A 20,722-nucleotide genomic window follows, 5' to 3' on the forward strand; every position below is an offset into this window, starting at 1 on the left:
ACTAAATAGATGGGATATGAAAAGCAGATTATTACCCTAAGAGATGATACAAGCAGGCTGCAGATTCTTAAGGGGCAGGCTGCACTTGCTTTACAGCTTGGAATCCCCAGGTATCTCATTCACACACTAGAAATCCCATTAGCCTGGGTCCAGCACTTCCCCCAGTTCAGTCTTTGCTCCTCAGGTGTTTCCCAGAGTCTTCTTATGGGGGGAGTGAAGAACCACAGATAATGTCACTCTCTCCCTTATATAAATTTTTGCATATGGCGGGACGTTTGGTTCCCAGACCAGTTGGGGAAAAATCCTGACATGTAGTCTGATCAAATGTCCTTCTAGAATCATATCAGCCATTACTTACAGGCTATTTGGAGCATTCACAGGAACGCTCCCCAGGTGGGAGATAAGCTTCTTCTAAGGCCTATTGTTTTTTCCAAATGGCCCATTACCCTGAATAGGCCCTTCCCCACCAACTATCCAGTCTGAAAGCATCTTGTCTAGTGGTTGTTACCCAGGTGTTACCCTCTGCATTTGAAATGCAAAGACATAGTCAATATTCATAACTTCAGATATGTACATGCATACAAATAGGATAATCATATTCAGCAAATGATAACCTTTCCAATGACACCTCATATGAATTATCTTGCATAAAATACATCGTAATTATGTCATAATCATATCATATCACTATGAAGAATATGGGGTGCAGGGTCACACCGTGGTGGACATTTTACACACCACCTCCCAAGACAAGACCATCCTACCCATTAATAAGGCACCATTATCGCCTGCATGCACTTCATGGTAACTGACTGCCACTATTTCGCCCACTTGTAAGTGGGCAAAAAAAAAATTGTTACATTCCAGCCAAGGGAATGGAGTACTACTTGTCCTATCCCAGCCCCAACTACCTGGTTATGGACACAATCAATGAAAGGAATCATCAAGCATGCTCCAGATCCTCTCCATCCAACAGGGAGTCCAGATGCCTAGATCTCCTGGGTAGGAAGAGCTATGTGTTGTTGGCTCTTCAATTTTGAGTCGTAAATTACCAGGCCTTGATAGCAAAATATGATTTTAACAGCTGTTCATCGTTCACTTATTTTATTGAACATTTGCCAGAAGACCAAAGGAAATATTTTCAACCCCTCATTTTGGAGGGTCCCTTAATCACCAAAACTACCCTACAGGTCGCTCTCAATGCCACCAACATAGTTTCTTGTCCTTAGCCACCACAGTGGTTATGCTGTGAGCATGCTGGCTCTAGAGTTCTGGCCTCCTGAAGGAGGTGCAAAACACTCCTTTGAAGGGCCCAAGTTCTTCAGCAGTGCCATGGACTCCTTGCCCCACTCCCTTAAAGTTTCAAGGGCTCCCATTGTGGTTCCTGGGAATATATGTGCTTGCAACAAAGAGAAATTTCAGCAGGTCTCAAACCTGAAAGAGGTACGGTAGTCTGGAAAGGCTCAGAGCTACTGCTCTAAGAGACCATTTTGACAATCTCATCAAGAGCCTCAAACAACCTCTACTGCACAACTCTTCCATCTTCCCCCCTTTTGGAGACCGCCTGTCCCACCTACCTAGGAGTATATCACCTCAGACAAGTGGATCCTGGAGGTGGTTGCTAGGGGATACTCCATTCATTTCCACTATATTCCCCACTCCCAAACCGTCCCTCATCAGGAACTCCTCTCATGAGGATCTCCTAAAGCAGGAAGTCTAGTCCTTCCTGGATTTTGGGGTGATGGAGCTGGTTCCCCCAAAATTTGTCCAAAGAGGGTTCTATTCCAAATGCTTCCTGATTCACAAAAGAAAGAGCAACTGAAGGCTGATTTTTGATCTCAGAAACGTGAACACCTATGTCCTACTGCAGCACTTCAGGATGGTAACGCTAGCCACCATAATGTCATCCCTAGATCCAGGGGACTGGTTTGTCTCCTTTGACCTCCAAGACATCGACTTCCATACTGCTAGTTTCCTCTCCCATGAGCACTTTCTATGCTTTGTCATAGGCTCAGAGTATTACCGATATCGTGTCCTCCCCTTTGGGCTCTCTGTGGTGAGGGTTTTCATGAAGGTCCTCTCAGGAGTAGTGGCTCACTTGCATCAGTGGGGCACTGCAGTCTTTCCATATCTGGATGACTCACTCCTACAGGGCTGCACCACCCAAGAGACTCAGTCAGCAACCACCAAGGCCCTAGCCCTATTTTAGTTCCTGGGCTTTCGCATCAATCTAAGGAAGTCTACACTAACCCCAATCCAGTGGACAGACTTCATCAGAGCCACACTAGACTCCCCATCCACCAGGCTTATTTCCCCAAGGAAAGCTTCTTCACTATGACCAGCCTGATCTCTACTCTAAAGCACAGCCCTCAAACAACTGCAAGGGCCTGCCTACAACTCCTGGGCCACACGTTGTCATCCATATTTGTTACACTGCAGGTGAGACTGCACTTCAGATGTCTTCAGGCTGGAGTAAGAACTATGTAGACCCCAAATAGACAGGGTCGTTCCAAACTAATCACAGAGCCTCAGCTGGTACTAGACTCTCTCGGGGGTGGAAAGACCCACTGAAGGTTTGTGTGGCAGCCCATTCTCACATCCTCCATGTTTCCATCAGGCCCACGAGTGGGAGTTCGGTGACTGTCTTCCAGAGCATCGACCAAACCCGGGCCTCACACAGACAGACTCTAGGCAACATCAGCCCGTGAGGAACGGTTCGGCGGTTCCGCTGACATTCAGCCAGTTCTCTGCTCCGAGAGAGGAGTGGCAGCCGCTCCCCGGGAGACCTTCTGCCAACACCCCGGCCCGCTCGATGCCTACCCGCCGAGGCCTCTGCTCTCCAAACCTGTGCTCAGGCCGAGGCAAGGAGCGGCGAGCGGCAACCTCGCAGCGCCCTAACGGCCAAAACCAGCGCAGTAGCTGGGGGTCCTTCGCCTCCGTGTGGCGGCGCTTCTCCGTCAGCCCAGCCCGGCCCCCTCAACCAGCCCAACGCGGCTCCCCGGGGCGCTCGGGCACCGAGTCAAACATGCGGCGCTTTCTCCTGTCCGGCCGGAAGGCTTCCGCTGTGGGGAAGCTTTGCGACCCCAAAGCGCCCACGGGTCTGGGTCTGGGGGCCGCGGAGGAGGCGACAGCTCAGCCACAGCCGGACCGCCTTGCCTGGGCCTCGAGCCCGGCCCGGCTGCAACCCGAGGGCCCAGGCGCGGGCCGAGCCAGGCCCCAGGCCCTGGGAGGGCCCCGCTCCGGCCGGCCGCGCCCTGGCCCCTCGCGCGCGCCCCGCGACGGCCCCCGGAGGCAGCCCCTCCCCCACGCTGAGGGGCGGGGGGAGAAGGAGGCGTGGAGGCCCCGCCCCGCCCCTCGGCATCCCGGGCCGCGGCTGGATTACGCTCTTCCCCAGACTGCTCGTAGCTCGAGCCGTCCAGGTAATGCCATGACGTCTAGAGTCAGGTCTGGCAGACGATTGGGCGAGATGTCTATCCTTCTGTGTAGTCCCGTGCGCTGATTGGCTGTATGGGTGTGGGCGGGGCTATTCTCGGCCGCCGTGACAGCAGGAGGGAGGCAGTAGGCGGCGTCCGGCGGCCGCTGGAGCCGGGGTATGGGGCGGACCAGGCCCCGCTGAGACTCCGCCCGGGGCACCGGGACCGGCCGGTGGTCGTGCCCGACGGGCGTCGTGCGATAGGCCCTGGGTGCTACTGGGACGGTGAGGGGGACCCTACAGGCGGCGGGTGCGTGACTGTGATGGGTCGGGGGCGGCTGGCGCTGCAGCAGGGACCGGCGTTGGTGGGGAGCGGAGGGGACCCTGCGGGGAGGGCACTCTGGGGGCAGGGGAAGGAGTGACAGGGCTCTGAGGGCAGCGAGGGCGGAGTCCTCCTGGGGAGAACTGGGGGATGTGAGGGTTGGGGGTTTAGGGAGATAACAGCTGCCCTCATGGGGCGGGGGCTTGCCTCTGCTTGGGACCGTCTTCCCTGCGTAGTTGGGGAATGCTGGGGGCAAGGGCTAGCTGGAGGAGGGCTGGTCTGGGGGGCTCTGGAGCCCCACACTGGTGCTGGAGAAGCTGCTCCCATTCCCCACACCGCCTGAGGTGCTGCGCTGGCCCAGGGCAGCTGGCAGGGGCAGCGTCAAGTCAGTTCGCGTCGAAGCTAGATACTTCCTGCCCTGAACTCCCCGAGGCTGAGGCAGGTTCTCTGGGGCAAGGGACAAGAGCTGGTTGTGCCAGCATTTCCCTGAGGCTACTAGGCTGTCAGTCTGCCTAGTTGCCCAGGGAAATTTGGGATTCCTATCTGCCTGTTGGAGTGTTTAACTGTTGCTTTCCAGCTGTAGTTGTTCCCCTGTCCATTTCAGGTTCTGGTCTTTCGTCTTTAATGCTGGCAATGGTACTTGGTCTGAATTTTAACATGCCCACCTTTGCCATGCTGGATAAGCTTTCACACCTCTCCTCTTCCAAGCATCTACAAAGTAAATAGTGTGATGTCTTAAGTATATTTTGTTCCATGATTAAAATATGTAATATAATAATGCTTAGCTCTTACATTTCCTTTTTTCATTAGCTCTCAAAGCATTTCACAGTCCTTAACGTATTGCTTCTCCCAATACTCCTGTGAGGTAGGGAAGTAAAAGCCATAGGTTTCTCCAAGCTTCACATTTAGATTAGGGCTCTGGTATCCAGTATTGTGTTGTCTTTCTGTTGTTATTGCTTTTTTATTGTAGGACACTTCTGGGGGTAGGACCTTGTTTTCTTAGCACTCTGCAAACTCCAGCATAGTCAGAATTCAATTGAGTGCTCTCTCAAACTTCTCTGGGGTTCTGTCACCAAATACAGCAAGATTCATCTTGAGTTCTCCATAGTGGACTCTGCTCTTCAGCTCTAGCCTGGGGTCAGTGTGAGCAAGCCTCTCTTTGTCCAGGTGTTTGATTTCACATAGGCAGTGTGACACCTGGTGGTGTCCAGTCAATAAAGTTTGCTGAGGAGATACAAGGCTAGGTGGTGTTGGTATGTTTTTGGCAATTGAGCCTACGTTATCTTGCAACTTATCCGTGAGTTCTCATATTGAAGGGAAAAGAGGCAGGGGCAGCAGTGATTTCTGCAGATCTGTGCATGTGAATGCTCTTGGGGATGGGGAGCAGCTACGCTCTGGGGCCAGTTCAGGAGAAATTATTGCAGCAATGACAATGCTGCACCATCCACTCAGGATAGGTCTTGTAAGGTCAGTAGCACCTTGTAATTGACTGCCTTGAACATTGCAAAGAGACTGAATAGTATCAGTGCTGAGGTTTGTTCTCTTTCAGTTGCCATAAAGAGGTAGTTGACTAGCTTTTAGGGCTTGTCTCTGTGTCACATAAAATCATAGAATATCATGGTTGAGAAGGGACCTCAGGAGGTCATCTAGTCCAACCCCCTGCTCAAAGCAGGACCAATCCCCAATTTTTGCCCCAGATCCCTAAATGGTCCCCTCAAGGATTGAACTCACAACTCTGGGTTTAGCAGGCCAATGCTCAAACCACTGAGCTGTCCCTCCCCCCAGTCATGGATTGAAACCTGACTGTGGAGAGTCCATGTCAGCATGGCTAAATGGGGAAGGCTGGAGACAGGGCACTAGTAGGAAGTGTGTGTTGGTACCAAGGATTGGCTTTTTAAGACCTGGTAGACTGTTGCATTCTCCAGGGGCCTGGTAGGTTGCCTTCTCTGAAAGAGTTGTAATTTCCATTGTATGGCTCTATTGTTGTTCACTGGCTTTGCCTACTTAGAATAGGCAAGGATCTGTTTCAGAAGTAGTGTCCAGATGTGTTTCAGAGCAATCTAAGGTGTGTATATGTGTGGTGGTACTGAGTTCATTCAGAGTTGTCAGGATGGATATTGCTCTCTATTCTGGTCCGATCTTCTTATCTTGTCCTCCAAAAGTTCAGATTTTAAAAATCCAAACCCCTGAATGATGTAGTTAAGACTTTGTCTACACTAGCACTTCTGTCAGCAAAACTTTTGTCGGTTAAGGGTGTGAAAAAACACATCCCTGACCGACAAAAACGCTGGTGTGGACAGCAAGTTTCCAGTTTAGAACTAGCCCTTGTGCCACAAGGGGGTGGCATTTAGAAGATACCATCCTACTTTTCCACCCCCAATCAAAAAGGAACTAAATCAAAGGGGCCAGCAAAGTGCATGGGCGTGTTGAAGCCTGACCAAAGAAGAACCCAGCTTAAGGAGTCCAGGGGAGCTCAGAGAGCAGCACAGTCATATTTTAGTATTTGCTCACTTTATACTGAGTGGTGTCTTATTCTGGGATCTCACATGGGCAGAGCTTGGAAGAAGACTGCCACACTTTAACTTATCTTGCTCAGGGGTGTAGAATTCTTACTCCCCTGAGAGACAAAGCTAAGCCATTGTAACTTTTCAGTGTAGCCCACCCCTTTTCTAAAATAAAATCTGAGATTCTGGAGGACAATTTAATATTGGGGGGGGCATAACTGTTGTCAAGTATATAAAAGGTTGTTACAAGGAGGAGGGTGAAAAAAATTTCCCCTTAACCTCTGAGGATAGGACAGGAAGCAGTGGTCTTAAATTGCAGCAAGGGTGGTTTAAGTTGGATGGTAGGAAAAACTTCTCAACTGTCAGGGTAGTTAAGCACTGGAACAAATGGTCGAGGGACGTTGTGGAATCTCCATCATGGGAGGCTTTTAAGATCAGGTTAGATGAACTCCTGTCAGGAATGGTCTAGTTATTACTTAGTTCTGCCTTGAGTGTAGGGGACTGGATTAGATGATTGGTTGAGGTCCCTTCCAGTCCTACACTTCTATGATTCTATGCTTGTTGTAATGAGCATTTTACTGAAAAGAAACATTGGGACCTCTTATGTTGTAGACCACGTGCTAGAAGACTTATCTGCTAGAAAAGACAGTTGAGCCTGTAGTGGTGTGTAGTCTAGCAATCTGAACAGAGAGCTGGAAATCGTGGGGTTCTGTCACTGATTTAGCCCACTGTGGCTCAGTCTTCTCATCTGCATAAAAGGGTCATCTGCCTCTTGGGCTGTTCAGAGACTTAATGTTTGTGGTCTTCAGAAAAGTGATACAAGTGCAAAGTATTGTGACTGATAATAATCTACTACTGTTAGTATAACTGTGTAGTCAGGCAACCTCAGAGCTTTAACAATGAATCAAGTGGACTCTTTTCCGCCCCAAATCTTTCATGTAAACATCCTTCAGAAAGGTTTCAGAGTAGCAGCCGTGTTAGTCTGAATCCGCAAAAAGAAAAGGAGGACTTGTGGCACCTTAGAGACTAACAAATTTATTTGAGCATAAGCTTTCATGAGCTACAGCTCACTTCATTGGATGCATACGGCTGCTACTCTGAAACTTTCAGAAAGAGGCACTTATGACCTAATGCTGATAGCCTCTTTTAGGGAAATGGAGATTACATATTTTTGTTCAAAATGTAGCTTTCCCAGAATTAACATAATTCTAACAATTTCTAGCCCCTCCCAGGAAGTTTTATGTTACACTTCTTCAGCAGAGTATGAACTCGTAAAATGTGGGCCATCATACACGCCATGTTTAACACCCGGTTAATTAGCTTAATTTTTGAAAACAAGAATCAAACATTTTTTATCCTACACTATATTTTTAAGCAGATCTAGGGCCTAATCCTTAAAAGTGTTGAGAATCTTCAACTCCCATTAAAGTCAATGGGAGTTGAGGGTGCTCATCTCTTTCCAGGAGGCTTTCAGCACATTACACAAGTAGGCTCTTAATGATTTAATGTTGATACTATATGTAACAAAGGTTTTGGAAGATAATATAACATCCTCCTCTTCTCTTTCAGTCTGGTGTCACTGCATCATACTCATTTCTTGAACAAAGAAAGAACTTGGAAACTCGTACTTTGTTCTTTAATTTATGCAGACATAAAACATCTGCAGAAAAGGATCTAGGGGTGACAGTGGACGAGAAGCTGGATATGAGTCAACAGTGTGCCCTTGTTGCCAAGAAGGCCAATGGCATTTTGGGATGTATAAGTAGGGGCATAGCGAGCAGATCGAGGGACGTGATCGTTCCCCTCTATTCGACACTGGTGAGGCCTCATCTGGAGTACTGTGTCCAGTTTTGGGCCCCACACTACAAGAAGGATGTGGATAAATTGGAGAGAGTCCAGCGAAGGGCAACAAAAATGATTAGGGGTCTAGAGCACATGACTTATGAAGAGAGGCTGAGGGAGCTGGGATTGTTTAGTCTGCAGAAGAGAAGAATGAGGGGGGATTTGATAGCTGCTTTCAACTACCTGAAAGGGGGTTCCAAAGAGGATGGCTCTAGACTGTTCTCAATGGTAGCAGATGACAGAACGAGGAGTAATGGTCTCAAGTTGCAATGGGGGAGGTTTAGATTGGATATTAGGAAAAACTTTTTCACTAAGAGGGTGGTGAAACACTGGAATGCGTTACCTAGGGAGGTGGTAGAATCTCCTTCCTTAGAGGTTTTTAAGGTCAGGCTTGACAAAGCCCTGGCTGGGATGATTTAACTGGGAATTGGTCCTGCTTCGAGCAGGGGGTTGGACTAGATGACCTTCTGGGGTCCCTTCCAACCCTGATATTCTATGATTCTATGAAATATTATGTTTGTATTTGAAAGGATTTTTCTTATAATTGGTTTTGTATGCCTGTTGTATCCTCCTGTCTTTGTGTACTCATACTGAATCTCATTTGTCAGACTGTGTTGCTGTTGGCATACAAAGAATTGTCTGGCATAATTGGTCAAGCTTACGAAAGTACAGAAACACAGGTGCTTGTTTGTAGAACTACCTGTCATGGCTCAGTTTCACCTTCCTCTGCAACATAGGACACAGATCACTTGCAGGTTTAGACCAGTGTAAATGGCAGATTTTCTGTAGCTTGAAATCTTTAAACCATGATTTGAGGACTTTAGTAACTCAGCCAGAGGTTATGGGTCTATTACAGGAGTGGGTGGGTGAGGTTCTGTGCCTTGCAATGTGCAGGAGGTCAGACTAGATGATCACGATGGTCCCTTCTGACCTTAAAGTCTGAGTACAGTTGCACCTATGTTCCCCCTCCTGTGGTCCCTTAAGGGCTCCCAGCTTCTCGGCCATCACCTCTCTTGGGCAGAGACATATCTCTCTTTCTCTCCTGACTAAAGTGTTTCCAGGCTGCACAGTTCCCTGCCTAGACTGTAATTTCCCCAGCAAGCCAGACTGCTTAAACAGCCCAGCATCTGTGCCTTGCTTTCTATCTGAAGGCTATGATCAGCTGTAGCCACCAGCATCACAAGTTACCACACAGCTCTTTCTAAGCAAGCACATTTATTCTTAAGATGAAAGCATTACAGTGAAAACCTACTAAAAACAATAAAAGAACCTACACAGATGTCCATAAATTTACCAGAGATTATCCCCCAACTAGTACCAGGACTGTAAGCTGAGCCTGGCTGGGGCTGACTGTTTGGTTTCCTCTTCATTTTTCTTTTTCCCTATCTGCGACCAGAAGCGGAGAGAAGCAGTGGTAGGAAGCTACTCAGGGAGGGTAACTTAGAGGGTATTCCCGGAGGTCGAATGCTGCCGACCCTCCTAGGGCCCTGGTTTGGAGTCCAGTGGAGTGGGTGGGCCTGGGCTCCCCTACCACTGCCCCACAACTGAGTGGATGCTAACCACTAGGCCTCCCAACCGACTGACAATCCTATTACAAGCTCCTGCAAAGGGCTTTTTCTGTGGTCACAAGTTCATAACAGCCCTAGCTCAGAACCAGCACAATCAAGAATAGTTAAGTCTTCCCTTTATACAGCTGATCGTTCATACTCTCGGAATCTGTAAATCCATGTTGTAAGATTAGCAGGTACGCCATCCCAAGAGAACTTGTTTAGTATTGCTCCCCATCACCACTGTCCTCTGCTCCCTCTCCTCTTCTGTGTCCCTTGCTTCAATGACAAACTTATGGCTGGATGGTGGGTTTGTGACATTAGAGGCACTTCTTCCTCACAGGACAGTTGATGGTGTCATATGAACACGGTTATTGGGTGGGGAGACTGTGACATAAGAGGGCAACACTTTTTTGAGGCCTGTTAATCTGAACAGCTCTCCAACAACTCTTATTATACACTTACGGGTTATGGACTTTCTAATGACTACTAGAGCAGAAGACCACTTTACCAGGATTTTATTAATTCAGACACACGTGACATGCAGACTCTACAGCAGGGGTCAGCAACCTTTCAGAAGTGGTGTGCCGAGTCTTCATTTATTCACTTTAATTTAAGGTTTTGCGTGCCAATGCTACATTTTAACATTTTTTGGAAGGTCTCTCTCTGTCTATATATTATTATAACTAAACTATTGTCATATGTAAACAAGGTTTTCAAAATGTTTAAGAAGCTTCATTTAAAATTAAATTTAAATGCTGATCTTACACCGCCGGCCCGCTCAGCCCACTGCCGGCCTGGGGTTCCATTCACCTAGGCTGGCAGCGGGCTGAGTGGGGCCTGTGGCCGGGACCCCGGGCCGGCAGCGGGCTGAGCGGGGCCAGCGGCCGGGACCCCAGACCAGCAGGTCGCTGAGCGGCTCAGCCCACTGCCGGGCTGGGGTTCCATCCGCTGGCCCCTGCCAGCCAGGGTCCCAGCTGCCGGCCCTGCTCAGCCCGCTGCCGGTCTGGGGTCTCAGCCCTGTCCACATAGAGTAGGTACCTACTTTCTCCCTGGTTCTGGCCCATTCTCTTCCTCTCTCTGCACTGAGATGAGGGTGGGAGTGCACTGAGAACAGGGCTGGGGGTGAAGGAGCAGGCTGGGGGTTGGGGTGCAGGGTCTGGCCAGGAGCTAGAATGAGGGAGGGGGCTTAGGGTTCGGGCAGGAGGTTTGGGTGTGTAGTGCTTACCTGGGCAGCTCCCATTTGGTGTGAGGGATGCAGGTGGGAATATATGTGTGTGTGTGTGTGTGTGTGTGTGTGCGCGCGCGCGTGCAGGAGCTCCTGTTTGGTGCGAGGGGTGGGGGTGGGGATGTGGGGGGTGCAGGAGTCAGGGCAGGGGGCTGGGGGGGGCTGGGTATGTGTGGGGGATGCCGGAGTCAGGGCTGGGGTTGTGGGGGGGTGCAGGGGTCAGGGCACGGGGCTGGGTGTGTGTGAGGAGGGGTCAGGGCAGAGGGCTGGGTGTGTGTGAGGAGAGTTCAGGGGTCAGGGCAGAGGGCTGGGTGTGTGTGAGGAGGGTTCAGGGGTCAGGGCAGAGGGCTGGGGGGTGTGGGCTGGGGTCGTGGGGGTGCTCCCAGCCCCCTGCCCTGAGCGGCTCATGGCAGGGGTCTGGAGGGGATATGCCAATTCCACCCCCTTCCCCAAGGTCCTCGGAGCAGAGAGCGCACTGCGGCTCCGTTTTTCCCTCTCCCCCTCGGTAGCAAGGGCCGTCAGCTGATCAGCCGCAGGGAGGGAGAAAAGGAGGGGCAGGAACCCCCCACGCTGGGGGAAGAGGTGGGGGGAGGGGGAAGCTTGCCTGCCCTGCAAGGAGAGAACAGTGGGCGGAGAAGAGTGGGCCGGGCAGGATTTTTATTTGCATGCTGCTGTCCCCGGCAGACAGCAGAGTGCCATTAAAAATTGGCACGCGTGCCATAGGTTGCCGACCCCTGTTCTACAGTATAGAACCATAGTAGAGATGTGATGGAATCTTCTCCCCCAGACTCCTCTGATCTTGGGTCCATTGGACACAGTGGACTGAACTGGAATAACACAGGAGAGATGGGGTTGTGGATGTCGAAGGGAGCCACAGCAGGTACAAATGATGAAAGGAGTCTGTGATTCCTGTAAGTGCAGGAGATGGCTAAGCCATCTTTAGGATACATACCATGTATGTGTATCCTAATCCAGACTTCACAGCATGCATGCTTGGGTAACTGTCTGTGTGGCTAAGCTTTTTTTTAAAAAAGAAGTATACTTGAGGGGCTTTCCTTTTTTGTAAGGTATCAGTACGCTTCTTGGCTGAACAAGCTCAGAGAATGAGGTTGGCTGTTATCCAGTTCACGGGAGCACCCTCAGATTAATTAAATGCAAAACAAACCTTTTAGTGAACACTAGTGTTGCACAGTTCAGAACTTATTTCAGGAAGTGCTAATGTTAAGGTTGAACACGAAACTGTAGCTCTCTGTTGCACATGTGCGTTGTAACAATCTTCAGTTGCATGATCTCATGTTCTATCTTTATAGTATCATACATGTGTGTCTAAGTTTGTAGAAAAGATGCCACAGATCAAATCGGGTTCCCCTTGCTGGCAGCCCTCCAGATTGCTGTGAAGGGATCCACCATTGAATACCCATCTGCCTTTAGCATCTGGACTCTGAACAGAGCCCAGGCACTGTCCCTGTCTTGGGTCTCGGGGCACACACTTGGGATGCAGAGCCCCTGTCTAGCCCCCCCCCCCCATTCTGAGAGTTTAGACCATGTGGTTCCTCTGCCCAGTCCCTGGAACCAGTGCTGATGCCTTAAACTTCTCCTGTAGCTTAAACACAGTCTCTCACAGAACACCACCCAAGGTGTGAGCCTTCTGTCTCTCCTCTTCGGGGGGGCTGGTGGTAGGAGTAACACTTAACACGCACAGAATTCTGTATAAAAGAGTCTAACAGCATTGTTCTTTAGTTAACAAATAAAGCATAAGAGAGTACAGATCATTTAGAAAACTTCAAACATCCTAAATGCAGTGCCCCTGGCTAGCTCACCCTTCCCTTGGAGTCCTTGGAGGTTCTCTTTATTCAGAGGAGCAGGCTTCCCCTTTGGGCCCTACATGCAGCTCCTCTCTTCAGCCATTTTCACCAGCTAAAGCTGAAGGAGCAAAGAGGTCCTGTCCTTTTTTAACCTTCCAGGCCCTTTGTCAGGTGACCACCTGGTCAGTCCCAATAGGTGATCTCATTGCTAGCTGTGGTGGGGTGTACAAACCCCACACTGGGCAACACAGAGTTAACAAGCTAATGTGAGCTCAGGGCATAGGCAGGAGGAATAATAGGCCAGGGGAGGCTAAGCCTCTCCTAAGCCAAGCCCTGGCCCTACCCACACTGCGCCCTGTTCCCAAAGCTGGTGCCAGCTCAGCTCCAGCCATATGCCAGCAGGTGGCTGGGGCCAGCGAGCGGCCTGGTGCTGGGGCCAGCGAGCAGACCAGGGCTGTTCGGCCGTGGCTCCTCCAGCTGTGCGCTCAGGGCTCTGGCAGGCATTGGGGGGGGGAGGGGAGCGGGGTGGAATCTGGCTCGGGTGGAAGGGGCGAGGCCTCATGGCTAGCCTCCCCGAAGCAGGGGCTCATGCACTGTCCATGGCTAAGGGTGCCCTGCCCTGTCAGCACACCTGTGAGAAATGTCAGAATTTGAAGGAAGAGCTTAAAAGCCCAGTCCAGTCAGTGGCACACTTCTGAGAAGAGAAGGTCTCCAGTATTCAGCTCCTGGAGCAAGGGCTGACTAAAGATTAAAAACTGCTCAGTTGATCACTGCCTGGTGACCCCTCCCAGGAGGGAGGAAGAGCGGACCTGTTGTGGATCCACTTGTGATGCCTTTACACTAGCCAATGAGCCTAGTTGGGCCCCCAGCTTTCCAGAAGAGAACTTTACCACATCTGAGAGGCAATTGGTTTGTGTTTAGTGACAACCCCTGGAAGGGCTGGACTATCTGGGGCTCAGGCCTCCGCCTGAGCCTCTTGAGACTGGGCAGGTGTACAGGGACAGCCACATAGCCCGAGAGCAGAATGCTGGTGCACAGCCCTGGGGGTACCCTGGCAAAGGGACCTTGTACTGTAGAATATGGTCCACTGGCTACTGATTTAAAAGTCATTGGCATGTTCTTAAGAGGACAGATGTAAATAAATTGAAAACTAAATTCTTTCCAAAAAAGTTTTGACATAAAATTGTTTTCCTTTGGTTACTGTATTAAATAGTAGTTGTATAAAGACAGATGTGTTAATGAAAGATGATTGGTACATGGCTTATGAAAAGTGTTAATATTGTAAGTCAATGGTAATTTCCTGTGTATGCTAACACTTAATACTTTTTGCTGCTTCTTATACAGCAGATGAAGCATGACTTATGTTTTTCTGTGTACTCATCATTTTAAATTACTTTCAGTCAATCTGGCATAGATGGGTAGTACAAGATGCTATACAAGTGTATTTAAAGAAAATATTGAATCTGAGAACTAATATGTGATCATGCAGTTTGTATCGTGATACATGCACAAAGTGGAACTGAGGTAAGGTTTGTATGGACAGCCTTAATATTGACTCTTTAAGACATAAATTTGTTATGCACTGTTAAGGTTACAGGGTTAGAGTGTGTGTGGATGTATAGTTACATTATAAAGATAAGGTTGAACTAAGTTTTTTGCATTTAATATCAGTGATTCAACTTCTTTATGTGTGAAAAATACGTATAACCATTCCAAGCTCGTAGCACTTACTCTTGGAGTAATGAGTGAATTTCCATTAAGGAGCTCCACATGGCCCTACTGGCTCCCAAAAAATCTGCCACAAGTTGGCTTCCTGCTACTACCCTGCTCCCAAAGTTTCACACCATGATTCCAACTCCACCTCTCAGCTTTGAATCCCTGTGGACTTTCTGAAGATCACTGGACCTGCTGTAGACATTAGTGCAGCACACACAATCAAATATGGATATTGTAAGATCCAGAGCAGTTCCTGTGGCCCCTTTAAAAACCTGAAGGGAGGGCGATTTGGTGTGGGAGTTAGGAAGTAGGCGGCAGATAATCAGGAAAACTGGCTTTGACTCATAGACAGGGGTAGGCATCAAGGTCTGTGTGGCCTTGGAAAGTCATGCAGGAGCTCTGAAAGCACCCCCCGGAAGCAGTGGCAGTCACGCCACTTGATGCATTGTGCAATTGATTGTACACATATTGGCACATGGTAATGGAGCTCAAAGTTGGGTTCCGTGATTCTGCATCACTTACCTCTCCCCCTCTATCCTCACTTGGATCAAAGCAGTTCTGTTATCTGGGGGAAGATGCCACCACGTTTTGTTCTGTGTTTGTACAGAGCTTAGCACTCTGGGCCCTGGTCCAAGACTGGTGCTCCTGGTTCTACTGCAACACAGATAATATACACACAAAGTGTAAAAGATCTTCTACACTTTGCACAGTATGCATCCGATGAAGTGAGCTGTAGCTCACGAAAGCTTATGCTCAAATAAATTGGTTAGTCTCTAAGGTGCCACAAGTCCTCCTTTTCTTTTTGTGAATACAGACTAACACGGCTGTTACTCTGAAACCTGTGAGTGCACAGCAGCAGCAAACTACATATCCCATGATCCCTAGCAGTCCATTAAGGAGATTGTATGATAGAAAGAGGAAGTTGAGGGGAAGTTAGGCCTGGCCTACACTAGAAAGTTCTACTGTCAAAACTTGCAATCTGCTGGCACAGCCTGGCTTAATTTTGTGTCCTACTATAAAATCCTCCATCTTCTCAGCATAGTTATGTTGCTAGGTGAAGGGGAATAAGCCCTCTGCTGGTATAGATCTGTTGGCATAGGTACAACTAGAGAAGAACATCCATACTGGGTCAGACCAATGGTCCGTCTAGCCCAATATCTTGTCTTCCACCAGTGGCCAATGCCAGGTGTTTCAGAGGGAATGAACAGAACTGTCAATCAAGTGATCCATCCCCTGTCATCCACTCCCAGTTTCTGAGAAACAGAGGCTAGGGACATTCGGAGCCTGGTGTTGCATTCCTGACCATCCTGGCTAATTGCCATTGATGGACCTATTCTCCATGAGCTTATCTAGTTCTTTTTGGAACCCTGTTATAGTTTTGGCCTTCACAAGATCCCCTGGCAATGAGTTTCCACAGGCTGAATGTGCATTGTGTGAAGAAGTACTTCCTTTTGTTTATTTTAAACCTGCTGCCTTTTAATTTCATTGTATGACCCCTAGTTCTTGTGTTATGCGAAGGAGTAAATAACATTTCCTTATTAACTTTCTCCACACCTGTTGTGATTTTATAGGTCTCTATCATATCCCCTCTTCGGCCTGGTCTGCACTAGGGGGGATCGATATAAGTTAAGCAACTTCAGCTACGTGAATAACGTAGCTGAAGTCGACATACTTAGATCTACTTACCGCAGTGTCTTCACTGCGATAGGTAGATTGCTGATGCTCCCCGGGGACTCCGCCTACGCTTCTCGCTCAGGTGGAGTACTGGAGTCGACGGGAGAGTGCTCGGCTGTCGATTTATTGCGTCTTCACTAGATGCAATAAATCGACCCCCGCTGGATTGATCCCTCTGGAGGTAAATGTAGACATGCCCTGAGTCATCTCTTTTCCAAGCTGAACAGTCCCAAACTTTTTAATCTCGCCTCATACAGAAGCTGTTCCATACCCCTAATAATGTTTGTTGCCCTTCTCTGTACCTTTTCCAATTCTAATATATCTTTTTTGAGATGTGGTGACCAGATCTGCACTCAGTATTCAAGATGTGGGCATACCATGGATTTATATGGAGGCGTTATGATATTTTCTGTCTTCTTATCTGTCCCTTTGCTAATGGTTCCTAACATTCTGTATATCTAGCTAGGAACAGTAATAGATGAATGTGTGTTGCTATGTTGGGAAATTGTAAACATATTAACTACAGGTGTGTGAACGTGATTGGACAACTGAACAGTACTCTGCTCATGTTTTATGAAGATGAAGGCCTATCGGCATCTAAATAGTGTTATGCAAAGAGAAGACAATAGGTCTGGTTCACTTAAAATACTTAGTTAACTGTAACTGTTTTGAAATTATTATGGAACCATAGTAATGTCTGCATAGTTCTTCTAGCGAGACAGTTTCCATTTGGTGCAGTTTTAATTAGTAAATGTAAGTATTTATCAATTTGGACTGCACCCCAAAAAACTGATCCAGGGAGAGGGTTGTGCTATAGCCACCAATATAAATATAAGGTGATTTCAAGAAAATCTCTTCCCTCTATGGAATAAGCGTACACTGTGTGAATACCCAGTAGGCTCCAAACTGAAGAGCAAAAGAGAGTGCTGTGTGTAAATATGCACTACAAGCTCTGTGACAGGGCAGTGGTAAAATACCCTGCAACCTGCAGGCAGCTGCTAGTTTCCAGAAACAAAGACAATTGAAATCAAGTAAATGAAATAGACTGAAATAAAGTAATTTGGAAAAAATCTCTAAATGTAGGTTTCAAACTGTTTGGTAACAAAATGTATTGATTATAAATGATCAGTATTGCCCATAAAAACTGAAATACAATGCAAATCAAATCCTGCCAAGCCTTGAGCTTGACAAGTTAGTTTTTCAAATCTTTTTAAGAGTGTACTCTCTTTGGAAGACTGTCTTCATCTGTGTTTGGAAAACAAGCTCATTTGAAGCCTGACCAGAATTTAAATAAACCAAGTCTTCAAACATTCTCTGGAACATATCTCTACAGTGGCCTCTCTAGGAACTACAGGTTGTAGTCGTCTGTCCCCACTGCAAGATAGGCAGGCCTAATTTTATTACTATTGAACACTAACACTGGGGCAGCTCTTAGAAGCCAGCCAGACCAGATTGCTAGGCGATATACACACACTTAGAAAGTGACAGTTCCTGCCCTAAAGTGCTTGCTATCTCTTCAGAAGGTCATGAAGCTGATTTTGGAGTAATTTGTTATGACTATTTGAAATTTCACTCCATGAGTGAGGCAAATAGCCCTTGCTGAAAAAATATAGTAGCTTATGGCATTAAGTCTGCCTCTGGAGCCTGCAAGAAGTGCTGGCACAGCCTCTTCCTTCGCTAAGGCTTGATAAAAAGTGTACTGAGTCAGTGGGACACTTATTCTCTTGGCTTCTGTGAGCTTTGGATCAGCTCTATCCTTCTGTGATTTACTGCTATGAAGCAGTGCCTGAAGAAGTGAGTTAATGATGGGAATCTTAACTTTGTGAAGGTCTTGATTCTTGTGCAATTAGATTCTCAACCTTAATGTTGCATTAAATAAACACAAGCCAGGAAATCCAGAAGTGGCCTGGTGAGTGATTACACCATGGATGTGCTCTGCAGTACTTGAAAAATACTTTGAGATCCTTCAGGCTGAGAGCTTGCTGTATAAATGTAAGCTATTGTCCTGAGCTTTAATGACTTGATTGATGTCATAAAGCACTATAGAACTATTATCTTCATACTGAAAGGGCTCTCCTCAATTGCACGCTCATTCCGGGTCCATACTATTCTTATGACTTACAAGTTTGAGCTAACCAGTATCTGGAGACCTGAAAATTCCTGGTGTATTTTCCTGCAACTTCCATTTTTGTTTCACTGTAGTAATCTCCTGATGGTGATCCCTCCTTTGTGTGTGTTACTGAGTACATGTTTGTAACAGCGTTTAAAAGATGTATTAAAATTATTTATGTATAAATGTATGTGGGGCCCGGCCAGCTATCTCTTCAAATGCTTTCAGAGTATGACGTGGTGGGCTAAGCCAGATGAGTCATGTTGATGAACAGTTTTTTGAAGCTATGCCCCTGAATCATTAATCACAGCCACAAAACTCTCTGCAGCAGTTTGGGACCAGTGTTTGTAGTTGGGTTAAACCAGTTCTGAAGCTTTGTGACCATAGGACTGTCTGGAAACACACACATGTGCACATGCTGGAATAAGGGGGAGGAATGAACCAAAACCTCCTCACCCCAGAATGCACATGGCAACAGGGCGCTATAGGAATCTGCAGAAACATGGTTTTGTGAGAACCTGTCTGGACCTACCCCAGCTCCATCAGTTGCACAGGGTGGGAGGTGGTGATGACCATTTCAAAACAGCCTTCCCCTCTTCAGAAACCGAAAGGCACAGGGATCTGTGGAAGACTCTCCAGAATTTGACTTTCGCCAGGGTCTGATTTTTATCTTCTGTAGCCTCTGTGTGTATGTATGTAGTACTCTTACTGTTACATTGCAGCAAAGAATGCAGCCCTTTCTAGTGTATTCTTGAATAAAACCATGTTAAGATGGAGTTTAAGGTTGAGAGCAGAGATTTATGAAATTACCAGTATTTTAGGGTAAAAAAAAAAAATCACAGGTTAGTTGTAATTATTCCAAAAAACAAGCATCAGGAAACCCAGTTATGGTTTAACTTAAAAGCAATCCAAGCATGTTGAGGTAGGGAAGTGCACAATTAAGGTACTTGACTCTGCTCTATAGTGATACCATGCAGTAACTACATGATTATGATTAAGGCACTTAGTGTCTGCAGTCTCAAGTTAGAATAAACTGATTTTTGGAACCATTTGACACCACCCCACCCCCATCCCTGGTGTCAATTGTAATTTGGATTAAAAAAAGTCAAATTTCAAGTGAAGGTTCTAGTGGCAATGTTAACTTGGACATGCTGCACACAATGTATATGACAGGTTTCAGAGTAGCAGCCCTGTTAGTCTGTATTCGCAAAAAGAAAAGGTGCCACTGGTATTCCTTTTCTTAATGTATTTTACGTTGCACACAGAAACGCTGTACTGCACGTATGCAACGTGGGTGAGTTAATGTTACTGGAACGTAAACATTTCCCGACTTTATTGTATTCAGGTGTCAAATCTTGCTCACTTTATTCACACAAATGGGACTGCTCAAGTGAGTAAGGCAAGGGGGATTTGGCCGCTAATCACCACTGTAACATTGCCTGAACGTAAAGTTTGTTTCTGGTATTGATACACTAAGGTAGCAACCCCCTTCTCCACTCCCAAAATACAGAAGAACTTCATCCAGGTAAAATGGGTTGGAAACAGTGCAATTTATCCCGCTTTGAAACTGGAGTAACCTACACCAATAAAGTGCTATACTATATCGCTCCAGTGCATCTGCCATAGTGTAGATGTGCCAGATATCTCTGTTTGTGTACTGCACAGCGTGTCCACACCAATCTCCCTTCTCATGTACCTAAAGAATTCCTCATTGCTGGAAGATGCTTCCAGCCTTAGCACTTCATTTCCTGACTCTTCTAATCCTCGTTCTGGCTTTGCTTTCTGTGACTTTGAGCAGGTCACTTATCCTCTGTTCTGCAATTTCACCATTTAGGTGTAATAACTGTCTACTTCATAAGGCTCTTGTAAAGCCTAAAAGTTCCCATGCAAATATTAAGGCTAGTCAGTGATGGGAATAGAACTCAGGATGTCTTGGCTCCTTGCCCTCTGCTCCCTCCTGTGTAGGTCATGGAGCCTTCTGGTGGAGGGAACAGTAGTCTTTGAAAGATTTGCCTGGCTTGTCCAATCCATAGACCAGGGGTGACCAAACTTACTGACCCTCTGAGCCGCATACAACAAGCTTCAGAAGTTCGAGAGCCGGGGCACACCTGCCAGGGCTTGGGGCTTCAGCCCTGCTCCTGCTGAAGCCCCGAGCCCAGCAGGTGCACTGCGCAGGGCTGAAGCCCTGAGACATCTCCCCCCCCCCCCCGCCCCTTCCCACTGCTCAGAAACCCCATCTCACCACCCTGCTGCAAGGCAGAGGTCCAGAGCTCCTCCCGCCCCCTTTCTGGTAGATGGAGAATGGTGGGAGACCTGGGGGTTCCACGAGCTACACTTAAACAGTAAAAGAGCCACTTGTGGCTCATGAGCCACAGTTTGGCCACCCCTGCCATAGACATTCAGTCACAGAGCTTGGCTGTTTGTAACCACTCCTCCCACTGCCCCAGGTCAGTCACAAAGTGGGAACCAGATCCATTGTTCTGACTCCAGCAACTGAAGATTTATATTGGGGTGGGGATAGGGGGAGAAGTATTACTTGTGGTTTATTCACAGTGGCTCTTA

At 47.7% G+C, this 20,722-nt stretch overlaps 1 protein-coding gene across 3 annotated transcripts in view; it reads left to right on the forward strand.

The window, feature by feature from the left end:
* Positions 1-3,532: 3,532 nt before the first annotated feature.
* Positions 3,533-20,722, forward strand: part of MARCHF2 (membrane associated ring-CH-type finger 2) — an 87,778-nt gene continuing 70,588 nt past the window's right edge. The window contains exon 1 of one of the 3 annotated variants that reach the window (XM_074939783.1): positions 3,533-3,697. The gene's annotated coding sequence lies outside the window, so the exon portion shown is untranslated. Of the gene's footprint in view, positions 3,723-20,722 lie in introns of all 3 variants that reach the window. The other 2 variants (XM_074939781.1, XM_074939782.1) reach the window with 2 other exon arrangements.

Source organism: Natator depressus, chromosome 25 (genome assembly GCF_965152275.1).
Source record: "Natator depressus isolate rNatDep1 chromosome 25, rNatDep2.hap1, whole genome shotgun sequence".
NCBI classification, from domain to species: domain Eukaryota; kingdom Metazoa; phylum Chordata; order Testudines; family Cheloniidae; genus Natator; species Natator depressus.